The sequence below is a fragment of the Rhineura floridana genome, chromosome 8 (genome assembly GCF_030035675.1).
Source record: "Rhineura floridana isolate rRhiFlo1 chromosome 8, rRhiFlo1.hap2, whole genome shotgun sequence".
Lineage (NCBI taxonomy): Eukaryota > Metazoa > Chordata > Lepidosauria > Squamata > Rhineuridae > Rhineura > Rhineura floridana.
The window spans coordinates 135,885,575-135,899,131 of NC_084487.1; the positions used below are offsets into that span (position 1 = coordinate 135,885,575).

General features: G+C 42.5%; 1 protein-coding gene across 1 annotated transcript in view; it reads right to left on the minus strand.

Annotated features, from left to right (window-relative positions):
- Nucleotides 1–13,557, minus strand: part of ARHGEF5 (Rho guanine nucleotide exchange factor 5) — a 125,507-nt gene that overhangs the window by 102,151 nt on the left and 9,799 nt on the right. The gene's annotated exons all lie outside the window — the stretch shown is intronic.

A 13,557-nucleotide genomic window follows, 5' to 3' on the forward strand; every position in this document is an offset into this window, starting at 1 on the left:
TTCTGAGTTTTGGCTTGAAGAGTATGCGTCTCAGCTCAAAGGTTCTGGAGTTCAGCTAACACAGTTTCCAAGGCAGCTGAATGTCCTCCTCTGCCCCGCCAGTTGCTTCCATCTCGCTCATGGTGCCGTTGGATGGAGGAGATGGAGGTTGTGACAAACTGTCCTGCCCCAGTCCATTGAAGTCAAACACAGACACGAAGGGGTGCTTTTCTTTAATGGAGAATTTCAGTTTCGAGTGCTTCATTAATTTGCTGACAGGTTACACAGGATTCAGCATGTCTACAGTGAATAACTAGACACGACTACACAGAGCGAAGACATTGTTGCAGCAATTAGACATGCCCCCTTACAACCCTTAAGTAATTGTGGGTGGACTCCTTCTATTTGTGTGAGAAAAGTGTCATGAACAGGAGCGCACGCTCCTGCAAGCACTTTGAGCCTGCCGGTGCAGTAGCCTGCGTGTCCAAGGTGAGGGCAGTGGAGACACTTCAGCAAGGTCCTCCTCTTCAGGAGAAGGGGTGTGCAGCAGCGGCGGGGCAAGAGCGGAAGGGGGTGAAGGGAAGATGAAGAGGCAGCCTCCTGATTGGGCAGTGCCTTAACAGCTGTAATTGGAGTTATGGGGTTGGAACTGCCACTGCCAGTGGCCCTGAAGCCTTCCGCCTCAATCCCTTCTGAATACAAGTAACTAGAGCCCTCCCCCGTCCCATTCTGACTTCTCCTCTTTGTTCTCCTCACTCCAAGACCATTCCACAGGATTCATGACATCTGGCCCTCCTCTGTGTGGCAACCTTTCAATTACTTGAAGAGTGCTATCGTATCTCCCCTCAGTCTTCTCTTCTCAAGGCTAAACATGCCCAGTTCTTTCAGTCTCTTCTCATCAGGCTTTGTTTCCAGGCCTGATCATCCTCATTGCCCTCCTCTGAACCTGTTCCAGTTTGTCTGCATCCTTCTTAAAGTGCAGTGTCCAGAATTGGACACAGTACTCAAGATGTGGCCTAACAACTGCCGAATAGAGGGAAACTAGTACTTCATGAGATTTGGAAATTATACTTCTGTTAATGCAGCCTAAAATAGCATTTGTCTTTTTTGCAGCCATAGCGCACTGTTAGGTCATATTTAGCTTGTGATAAACAATTCCAAGATCCTTCTTACATTGAGTATTGTTGAGCCAAGTATCCCCCATCTTATATTGTAACTGTGCATTTGGTTTCTTCTTTCATATGTGTAGAACTTTGCACTTATCCCTGTTAAATTTTATTCTGTTTTCAGCCCAATGCTCCAGCCTATCAAGATCACTTTGAATTTTGTTTCTGTCCTTCAGGGTATAAGAACCTAAGAAGAGCCTGCTGGATCAGGCAGTGGCCCATCTAGTCCAGCATCCTGTTCTCACAGTGGCCAGCCAGGTGCCCATGGGAAGCCCACAGGCAAGACCTTGAGTGCAAGAGCACTCTCCCTTCCTAAAGCTCCCGGCAACAACTTTTGTAACCCAATTTTGTATCATCTGCAGATTTGATAAGCATTCCCTGCACCTCCTTATCCAAGTCATTCATAAAAATGTTGAAGGGCACTGGGCCCAGGATTGAGCCCTGCAGTATCCTTCTCGTTATCTCCCCCCCCAGTTTGAGAAGGAACCATTGATAAGCATTCTTTGAGTATGATTCTGTAGCCAACTGTGGAACCACCTGAAAGTTGTTTAAAAGACTCCTGAGGGGGAGGGAGGCAAATGCCCCAAAGCTAGGCTGTGTCCACACACTACAGCTTTAAACAGCAGAGGCTGGTCCATTAGGGCAAATGGAGTACTGCTCCACCACCTTCAGTCTGCCCTCTGCCAGCCCTCACCTGCCTTCTTACATAAAACCAGACAAGGGGATGGCATCGCCTGTCCGCTTCCTCCTCTTCAGTCTCAGTGTTGCCCTTGTAGATCTCAGCAGGGAGGAGGGCGGTGACAAACCTAGACAGAGTTGGCTCTATCTGTCCTTGGCTCTGGCTCCATCTAGGTTTGGTCTCTCTGCTTTCCTCGCTACCACAATTATTGCTTCAGATTTTTAATGTTAAATATATTTGTACGTTTTATCTTGTACGTCGCCCAGAGTGGCTGGATAACCAGCCAGATGGGTGACAAATAAATAAATACCAGCCCCAATGGGCACCAGTCACCACTGGCCTTAACACATACGTAGATCGCACAGATCCAGTTTTCTCATGTGCAGTTCTGCACACTATCATCCACACATGAGTGCTTCCAATCTTATGTCTCCAAAATCTATCTCAATGTCTCCTGTACAGACTAGTGGAGAATGCTTGATGGGATGTATTTGTGCGGTGTGTTCTTAGCCGCTCTCCTCCCTGCTGTCTAGAAGTTCCATATACCTGAGGTACTCTGTGGGCATGCGTATTTGTTTACCTGTGCTCATGCCTCTTTTTTTTTAATTGTTTTATCCCTAGAATTGAGCAAGAACAAAATTCCACCAAAGCAAATTGAGCACAATTGAGGGGTTGGCCCTCCAGTTCTAGTTATTATTATAATATTAGTATTGAAACATTAAATGTTTTGCATAAAAATAGTTCTATCAAAAATAAAACTGTATGTGTATGCCCCATATAAAGAAGAAGAGGTTTGTTTCCCACAGGAGCAAAAAAGGACGACAAGTCCGGAGGAAGCACAGGCACCTCTGATTTCCAGACCTTTCCTTCCTCCCTCCCTTCTAGTGGAGGCTAGTCCTCTTTTGCATTTTATTCCTCCTTCTGTATCTCCAGAACAACCATGTGAGGTAGGTTAGGCTGAGAGTTGGTAACTGACCCAAAGCAACTCACTTTGGTTAAAGGGACTTGTATCATAGGTAGGAATGGGTGAGAATTTCGATACAGTTTGCATTTTAAGCAGAATTTATCAAATTCATACTTTCCAAATCAGTATGAGAACCAAAACACAGCCATCCTTAGAAATTCACATTTATTAGAATTTTGTGATGCACCTTGCCAACTAAACAATATTTACAAAAATGCATACATGAGGGGAAAGTGTGCATAAAAATCTTTTTTTAAAAAATCTATTTCCAGCCTGCTTGTCCCTGATATTGAACTGGGGTGGAAGTGCAGGTTTGGAATCATGAAAAAAACCCAACCTCATGCAGTTTCCAAATTGGGCCCCCTTCTACTAGAAAGGACATATGAAATAAGGTACCACAAAATAATCTTGTGCTGTCTTCAAGACTAACAAATTTATTATGGCATAAGCGTCCATGGACTACAAAAGACACTATGACCATGTGTAGTGTAACATTTTAAGCTCACTTAATTCATTGTTTTTTGCTCACTTCCTGCCTTGGGCCAATTACCAACCCTCAGCCTTATTTTTCTATATAGGTCTGCACTGCAAACTTTATGGATGCAGACAGACATCTGAAAAGAACACCACCGTTTTTAGTTGGTCAAGTCACCAGTTTATAGTGTAGTCCTAACTACAGTAGGGCCCCGCTTTTCGGTGGCCCGCTTTTCAGCGTTCCGCTAATATGGCGGCTTTCAATTAGAGTAAGGCCCCACTCAGACGGTGCTTGTTCCGCTTTTATGGTGTTTTTCAGGCATCAGGTGCCATTTTATTGACGGAGTTCCACTTTTTGGCAGGTTTTGCTTTTAGGCAGGGGTCTGGAATGTAACCCACCGTATGAGTGGGGCCCTACCGTAACCCAGAAGGTTGCACAAAGGGACTTACTCCCAGGGAAATAGGATTAGGATTGCAGCCTTAGCAAGGAGAACAACAGCTGGACTGGAACAATGATTCACTGTCTCCTCCCAAAGGTTCTCTTGGGCAAGCAAATTTACAGGGAAGGAAGGCAGCCACAACGCCCCCCCCCCAAAAAAAATCTCATGGGCAAACAAACTTGCAAAAGGAGAAGGTGATGGGACATAGGAGAGCAGAGACTTATCACCACACTGTCTTCACCATTCCAACTTTCTAAAAGCCCCTATAAGCAAACAATATTACAGAAAGAGGATTCTGGGTTGAACTTCAGGATATGTACTTACTGCAACCTCCTCCTAAATTTCCAAAAGCCTTCATGAGCAAACAAGTTTACAGAAGAGTAGTTAATTCAGCAAGTGACAGTGAAATTCTAACCACATCTACTTACAGCTAAATCTTATTGAATTCAATGGGGCTTACTTCCATGTAAATGGGGTTCAGATTATAATTTTAGAAAGTGAGCAACACCTGAATTGGAACAATTATCTACCACCTCCTACCAACTTTGTGACAGCAATCTCATGGGTTTAGAGAATAGAAAGGTGGATGAGACATTAGGAGAGTGGAGAATTACTGCAGCCTCCTGCTCTCAACTTTCCAAATGCCTTTGGGAGTAAGCAGACTTGTAGAAGAGGAAGACAATGGTCAAGCACATGGAGGGTGAACATGCAGGGACACTGGAAAATAACTCGCCTTCACATCTCCCAACAGTCCATCAAGTTCAGAGACACAGACCACAGTTCAACATTTCTCCCAATCCTCCTATAGTATCCCCCAGCCCATCCACAAAAATAAATGCAAATAGCTTAAGAAGTAAAAAAAAAAAAGATAAAGCTTTAGCGTAGAAAGAGGCTCACACTGTCCATTGTTGCTCTCTCTGTGTTAACAAATACTGATTAAAAAACCCTCACTCATTCCCCTCCACAGTCCTGCAAAAACTACAAACAGCAAAACAAGCTATTGCAGCAAAATACAAGCAGAGACAGGCTGACATTTCTCCTCTCAACTGTCTCCCCATCCATTCCCCAAAACAAATGCAAATAAAATAAAAATAGTCTCATATTTATTATAGAAAGACAAGACTGAGACTCACACTATGTCCAGTGTGTTGCTGTTGCAGCTTTGTGGGTGCTCAGAACCTATGTATGATTCTGATACAGGCTAAGACAACCAAATAGGGCTGTTCTCCCTAATTTGCCATAGTGGGTGTGTTAAATAGGCCTCATAACAACAGACTGAGTAGGAGCCTTCCTAGGAGGGCTGACGAGCAAGCAGAGCAAGGGCAGGGGCCTCTTTGCCTCTTTAAAATATAAATAAAAAAGCACGCTCTGAACCAAAGTCTTTTGTGCCCTGTCTAAACTTTTTTGTTGAAAACAGATTTGTGTTTGATAATAAAATGCTACCAGTCCTTTGAATTAAGATTGGCTGACACTTTTGGATCAGGATTGGCCGAGTGGTGCACAGAGCTGATTGGGCAGAGAACAAGAAGCTGACTGGCCAAGGAGCAGTGGACCGACAGAAATGTTTGCAGAGCTTCTCTGAGTTCAAATAGAAGTATAAAATGTGTGTGGAACAAGAAAGAGTGTGTAGCTTTGAGATTTTTGTTTTTTAAAAAATTGTTTGACATTCTCATTGGGATGGCTGTGCCCCTGTGGACCAGCCTTCACTGCACAGAGGTGCAGAGAACTGATATATAGTTTAGTGAGGAGACAGTGGCACTCCGCACATATGTAATACAGGGCTGTGGAGTCGGTACGCCAAACCTTCGACTCCGACTCTATTTTTCTACTGTCCGACTCCGACTCCAACTCCACTCAAAATTGCTTCCAACTCCACAGCCCTGGAAAGGGCTGTAAATGTCTTTTTAAATTGGAAGCTCTCATAGGAGCATTTTTATCGCTGCCTGAATATGCGCTGATCTTGGCATCACAGCATTTGTCTTCATCTGGGTCCTGTGTCATACACTGATACACAAAATGTTTTCCATCTTGACTTATGGTGAAATGCTCAACTACAGCTGACTTCATAGGAAGCTTCTTTGACATTTTGAATTTATATTTTAAAAAATTTGTCAATCAAAATTTATTTTGAAGCCGGAGTTGGTACATTTCTACCGACTCTGACTCCGACTCCACCCAAAATTGCTTCCGACTCCGACTCCACGACTCTGACTCCGACTCCACAGCCCTGATGTAATAACATACTTTCCTAAATAGGTTCTGTGCAAGTCCTATTGTGATAAAAATAGCAAGGTTAAAAACTACAGCCCTACCAAGTCAAAATGTTACCAGCCACTACCATTCTGTGTGAAAACCCACTGAAGAACCATCAGTACTGTGAGAGGAGGAAGCAGAACCATATTCCAACCTGCAAGAACACTGGCCCAAGGTCTAAGTCCAAGCCAAACTGACGAGTCATCGTGTAACTCAAGTGTAGGTAGTCTTGTTGAGAGAAATGGGTCTTCTCAAGAGCAAGCAATTCCTGAAATCACTCTACCAGCAGCAGCTATGGTTAGAGTGTGGCCTAGGGAACCATAGTATAGAAGGCCTCTCTTCTGAGCTTTCCAGTTGCTGGAAACAGCACAGGTTTCTTGCTCCTTACACCTGATTATGACAGGCACCAAATATGAAATATCATATACAGTTGATATAATTGCATGTTGATATATGAAATACTGTCAGCCACTAAGTGCTAAAGTCAAATATTAAATAAAACAAATATAATGGCAGTTGCAAATGCAGATATCAAATATTACAGAAATATTCAGAGAAATCCAGTTAATATTTTACGTTGGAATCTGAAAATGAAAATTTTAATAGCAAATTCCTTTCAACTCTAACTGGTAGAAACCCTTAGCTCTTCCTACCCTGGAAAATTAGAGAAGATGGTCCTACATTTATAACTTTATTCTGTTGTACAAAACTACCAATGCAACCACAAAAGTTGTTAGTTCGTTAATTATGATTTTTACAATGCTACTGACATGTGGAAAAGGAAACCACTTTCATCTGACTTTTTCCACTGTATTTCATCTATCTGAACACACACATTTCTGAAACTTTGTGAGCGCCAACCTTAGAGACAAGTCTGCCAGAATTGTCCCCAGGGTGTACATACTATGACACTGTATGAGACCTGACATTGTTAAATAGATTTTTCCTTCTGTCTAAAGACCAGAGTCAGGCTCATGTACGCTTTTGTTCCATGTACCTCCTCAGGTTGTTAGATCAGTTTTAAACTGGCTTTGCTGGTTGGAATCACCCCTTTATTAGATATTTTAAGCATCACATCAGTACTAGGCAATGGCCTACTTACAACTTCATTTGATTTTGATTTTATTTTTACTCTCCTTTCAGGGTATTTTCCCTCCAAAGGTGGTTCACAACATAACCACATTAAAAACAATATAGTGATTATTTCTTAAAATAGTAAACCAACTGTAAAAGAGCAATAGCAAATAAAACCATTGTTAAAATGCAGCACCATCCAAATGAAAACTCAGGGGAAAATGTCTTTAAGGCCCTCCTAAAGGCAAATAAATAAGGGACCATGTATCTTTCGCTGAAGAGGATATGCAGTTGGTCCTGTCCCTGACAGTCATTAACTTAACATCTCTCACCAATGGACCAGAGAGCAAGGACTTGGATGCTAATTTTAGAGTTTGGCCAGGTTCATATGTGTGCAGACGATCCTTCAGATAACCCGGTCACACACATTTAGACAGGTATTAAAAACATGGCTCTTCCAAAGAATCTATGTGGTTCATATTCGCTGATCCAAACATTTTAGACTGATTGTAAATTGAATGGTTTTTAAACTGATCTTTTAAACTTTAATGTACAACTTTTTTGACTGTAGTTTGTATATGTACTTCTAAAAATATTATTTTTAATGTTTTAGGGTTGCTTTTGAAGAGTTTGGTTTTTAAAATTGTGTTAGAAACTGTTAGAAAAATGTGTTACATTAAATGTTTGGAAATAAATATACAAATATGTTTTGTTTGTTTTTTTAGCATTCCAGATTTGGGAGGATGTTGCAGATGTTGCCTTTCATGCCCTGCTGGTATCCAACCTTCGTTTTTTTCAGGGGTGGGCCCACGATCAGTAGTGCAAGGGCCGTACAGTTGTTTTATCACCTTCCCATTAGGCTGACATCTACCCTGTTACGGCCTTGGAGAGCTTTTTATCTGCCTGACGTGTGGGGCCTGGCTATTTGTTAATTCATGAGAGTGACTCCTCGCTCACTAAGTACCAGTTTGGGGCTGTTGCAAAATCTGCCCTTCGTGCCTGTGTTTGAACCCCCACAAATAAGGGAATCATCATCATCATCATCATCCTTTATTACGATCACAGGATCAGCCAAAGAGAAAGATATTTAAAACTATCAGAATACAATATAAAAGTATAAACGTGTATACATGTATCACTTGTCAAAGGTAATTATTAACAAAATTAAAATGATAAAATTAGTAATCTTATAAAAGGTAATTTCTTCAAACATACTTATTATTCTTAATACAGCAAGCACGTTTAAATAACTATTGGTGTCTTTATCATAAAATTGTAGTTCATATGAAATCTCAGAGAGCATTAATACTGCGCAAAATTATTTTAGATAACTTTTCTCCGGTTTATTACAGCTAGGGAGTACTTAGCCACCATTAATGTCCGTTCTGGTGAATGGTCGTCTAATAGATAATTTAACCAAAGGGCTTCTGATCTGGGCGACTTGGAGTCTATAAGAGGAAGAATTAAATGCAATCTTTGAGCATTATAAAACGGGCAGCGCAACAAAACGTGAGCGTTCGTGTCAGTCTCTCCGGATCCGCATGGACAGAGTCGCTCCTGATGAGGTATATTATTATATCTTCCATCTAGCAAGGCTGAGGGTAGAACATTAAATCGCATTCTGGTAAACGCATTTCGATATTTCGGAATTGTAAGGTCCGAAATATATGGCATCGGTTTTAAAAAGCTTAGATTACATCTTTGTTTTTTAATTAGCATTAACTGTTGTTGAACGTCAATATCGCTTAGGCGCTGCTTGATATTGGATCGAGCAGCTACTAGGCCTAATTCGCTAATTGCTTGAAATGAGAAGCCAAGGCTTTGGACTCTATTTAGAATGTCGTTTGCCCAGATCGATTTATAATTGCCATTTAGAATAAGGGGAGCTAAGCCTGTCGGTTCAAACATTAGTTTTAGCCACATGTTGATCCTGGCCCACCACACCCTAGATGCAATGGTTTGCACACCCAATTCAAGTCTTAAAACTCCTTCTCACTAAATCACAATGGTAACTATAAACACTTAAGACAAAATACTTTCCCAGATGAAAAAGTAGATATCCGTACTGGGAAGATCAGATGGCTGCCAAAGATAGAAAAAGCCGTAACAGATAGACTAAATTCCACCGAACTACAGGACATAAGGGCACTCTTCTTAACTCATACCTCCTTGTCTGAACCAGTTCAAGATTTCCAAAAACTGATGGGAACTTTACAAACAACAATTCAACAAAATTCTCATGTTAAAATTAATGGGGCTGCAAATAAATCCAAATCATGGTTCGACAAGGAATGTAGAGATTCGCGCAAAGATCTAGTGAACTTATATCATAGGTATGAAAAAAGTAGATCTCTGATATCTTTGCAAATATATTGTGAAGCTAAAAAGAAATACAAAACCCTGATAAGGAAGAAAAAAGAAACAGAAATTTCTGAAACATGGCAACAAATACTAAAGGCTGCCAAACTGAAAAACCCTAATGTCTTCTGGGGGTTAATTGCCCATCACTGGCCAAAATCTAGCCCTAAAATAAACTGTTTAATTCCTCACACAGATTGGGAGAGCTATTTTCTAAGTTTCTAACAAGCCAACACTGACATGCCACCTGAAAACCAATACTCCATATATGAGGTTCCCTCCTGGTCCCCTGTAACCGAAGATGAAATCTTACAGCTTATAGCGCGACTAAAATCAAATAAAGCCCCCGGACCTGATAATATCCCTTCGGAGGTCTTTAAATCAAACCCAAAATGGTGGGCATTTTGGCGACTCTCTTCACTTACATTGATACTTCAATGAAGATACCTCCGGACTGGGGTGCTGCAATAGTTATACCAATTTATAAGAAAGGTCCACAATCTAATCCGGCTAACTACAGGCCAATAAGCCTGCTTAATACTATTAGTAAATTATATACAGCCCATCTCTATTCTAAGCTGACAACTTGGATGGATCAAAACAATATATTAGCTCCAGAACAGGCAGGTTTCCGTCCCAATCGTTCGGTATTTGATCAAGCTTTGATCTTACACCATCTAATACAAAAATATGCGAACAGACCTGATGGAGCAATATACACTGCATTCATTGATTTAAAGAATGCTTTTGATTCAGTAGACAGAGCAAGACTGTGGACAAAATTAAACAATCTAAAGATAGATAAGAGACTGCTTATTCTGCTCCAAGAACTTCATCTTAACACCTCACTCCAAGTAAGAACTAATAACAAGGGCTATTTGACAAACCCAATCCCAACATTTAAAGGTCTTAAGCAGGGTTGCCTCTTGGCTCCCCTAATATTTAACATCTATATTAACGACGTAGTATTTAAATTAGCTCCCACATCCTCACACTCACCTATTGTAGCAGGGACCTCGAGAAACATCCTTTTATATGCAGATGACACGGTTCTAATTTCAAAGACCCTAATAGGCTTAAAACGGCTTTTGTCGCAATTATCCTCATACTGTTCTTCAGAATTGCTGAATATAAATTACCAAAAGACAAAAATAATGGCCTTTACCAAAAAAAGATCTATGCACCGCTGGGTAATTAATGGTAACGTCATCGAACAAGTTAACTCCTTTAAATATCCAGGAATAACCTTCCAAACATCAGGAAGCTTCCAAATTCATAATAAACTTGTGATGATCAACGCAAAGAAAACCACGAAAGCACTAACAACCTTCTTCTATACTAAGGGAGGACAATCCATCTTACCAGCACTGAAAATTTTCAATGCAAAAGTAATTCCGCAGCTTATTTTTGGATCCCAAGTGGATTCCAAGGATAATCTATTACATCTAGAAACAATAAGGGAATCATTACTTTCAGATTAGCGCACTCTACACTGCTACCCACCTGGGTTTCTCATAGTACAGGCTCCATGCTGTGGGTAGGTGACAATCAGGCATCTACAAGTTCTACATCAGGCCCAGGTTAGAGGGGCCCACGTTTCTGATAGTTGAATAGTTGTACCTTGTTTCTTTTTCCTGGCACAGTGCTGAATGGGGATAAGCAAGCGCATATCCTACTCTGTGGCCATAATATGGTGTTTTGGGCCAGCCGTAGGGCAGCGAAGTTGGGTTTTGGAATGCAGTTGGGGCTCAGTCAATGAGCCATGTTTCAGTGGCTTGGCTGCCCTGGAATGTACTGGATGGGCTCCGACCCATGTTGTTCCAGCAAGGTTTGGTGTTGGCAGTTCCACAGGTTTTGGTTATTCATCTAGGTGGCAATAACCTCAGTTTGCTGAAAGGCAAGGCCCTTAGTTTACAAGTGTGCCATGATCTATAGGTCATGAAGCAGTGCTAAACACACTTACAGCTGGTCTGATCAGACATTTTGCCTCACTGGATGTGGTACTGTGAGGAGCAGGGCCGGCTCCAGGCATGCGGGGGCCCTTGGGCATCAGCTTGCCCTGGCCCCCCAGTGGGTGGGTGGGTGTGCATGTATGTGCACATGCGTGCCCCCCACTTGCCCCCCCATGGCCCCCTACCTGTCTAGTCTTTACCATTGCCCTTAATGAAGATGGCGGCCGTGGTTTCCCTAAGGGGAATGAAGCCTCCACCGCCATCTTTGTTGATGGCACACGTGCGTGCTACGTGCACAGATCTCTGCCATCAACTAAGATGGTGGCAGCGGCTTCAGTACCTTAGGGAAGCTGCGGCCGCCATCTTCATTAAGGGCAATGCTAAAAAGCCGGCTGACAGGTAAGTGGGGGGCGTGGGGGGGTGCGGATCAAGGAAAGGGAGCGGAGGGCCCCTCAGGGGCTCCTGTAGCTCCAGGGCCCTCGGGCAAGTGCCCAACCTGGCCGCCCTTTAGAACCGGCCCTGGTGAGGAGGACATCAGGAGCATAAACAGAGCACCTAAAAATGTTAATTGGGAGATTAGGCTGGCACTCCCAGGTTCCTGGCGTATTGTGTTATACCACCCTGAGATATGGCATGCCAGGGTTAAGCTATATTGGCCTGATGGCATTTTAAAAACCCCTCTATTTTTACATTTAACATATACTACCATTTTAAACTGAAAATCCGTCACACAAACAATTGTGTGTTATGGGGAAAATGTAGGCAAAAAAAGGCTTCTTTTTTTGTAAAGAAAAAGTGCTATAACTGCTCAGTTAATTTCATTAAGTATTTTTTACCAAATAAATACAAACATATTTTTGTTACAAACAATCTTCTTTAAATAAATTAAATCCTATTTACGTGTATGACGTGTTATTTTATCCTGGTTTGATTGACTGTGCATGGGGGAAGGGAGTTGATCATCCTGACAAAATACATGTAATAATTATTAAAATGCTTCTTAATTTAAGCAGCCTTGAAGCCTGCACTCTACTGCACAAACTACATTATCCATTCAACACTAATTCAATTTGCCTTACTTGACATTATCTCTTAACTCTCTTATATAGTGCCTTCTCTTTTTCATGTTAACAATTTTTTTTCCAAATGCAGATGTAGCCACTCCTGTCTGGTATGCTTTCCAAAGAGCCTGCGTTCCTTTTGCCTTATGGTTTTGTTTGTTTGGATTGGGGGGAGGGGGGAACAGGATGCTGAGCTGCTGCTGACCTGCCTGAGATGGAAGGATGGATGAGCAATATATTTACAATGTCGGTGAATCCATTCAGTCCAGTGCATGCCTGCACACTCTAACCAATACTCCTCACTGCCACATACTATCACAATGGCTCTTGTACACACAGCGTATGCCTGTTTTCTCCAAGTTCTCCAGTTCTGTCCCCCATGCTGTTCAACATCTACATGAAACAGTTGGGTGCAGTCATCTGGAGTTTTGGAGTGCGTTGCCATCAGTATGCTGATGACAAGCAGCTCTATTTCTCCTTTTCATCTTCTTCAGGTGAGGCTGTCAATGTGCTGAACCAGTGCCTGGCTGCGACAATGGACTGGATGAGGGCTAATAAACTGAGGCTCAATCAAGACAAGACTGAGATGCTGCTAGTGGGTGGTTCTTCTGACCAGATGGTGGATGTCCAACCTGTCCTGGATGGGGTTGAATTCCCCCTGAAGGAGCAGGTTTGTAGCTTGGGGTTCTCCTAGAACCATCTCTGTCACTTCAGGCTCAGGTAGCCTCGGTGGCACGGAGTGCCTTCTACCAACTTCGGTTGGTGGCCCAGCTACGCCCGTATCTGGACAGGGATAACCTGGCTTCAGTTGTCCATGCTCTGGTAACCTCCAGGCTAGATTACTGCATTGTGCTCTACGTGGGGCTGCCTTTGAAGACGGTTCGGAAACTGCAGCTTGTGCAAAATGCAGCAGCCAGATTGGTAACAGGGACCAGATGGTTCAAACATATAAAACCGATTCTGGCCCGCTTGCATTGGCTGCCTGTACATTTCCGAGCTCAGTTCAAGGTGCTGGTTTTAACCTATAAAGCCTTACACAGCTTAGGACCACAGTACCTGATGGAATGCCTCTCCCGACATGAACGCACCTGCACACTATGCTCCACATCAATGCCTACTCAGAGGGCAGCTGGGAGTCTGGCAACAACGGAGAGGGC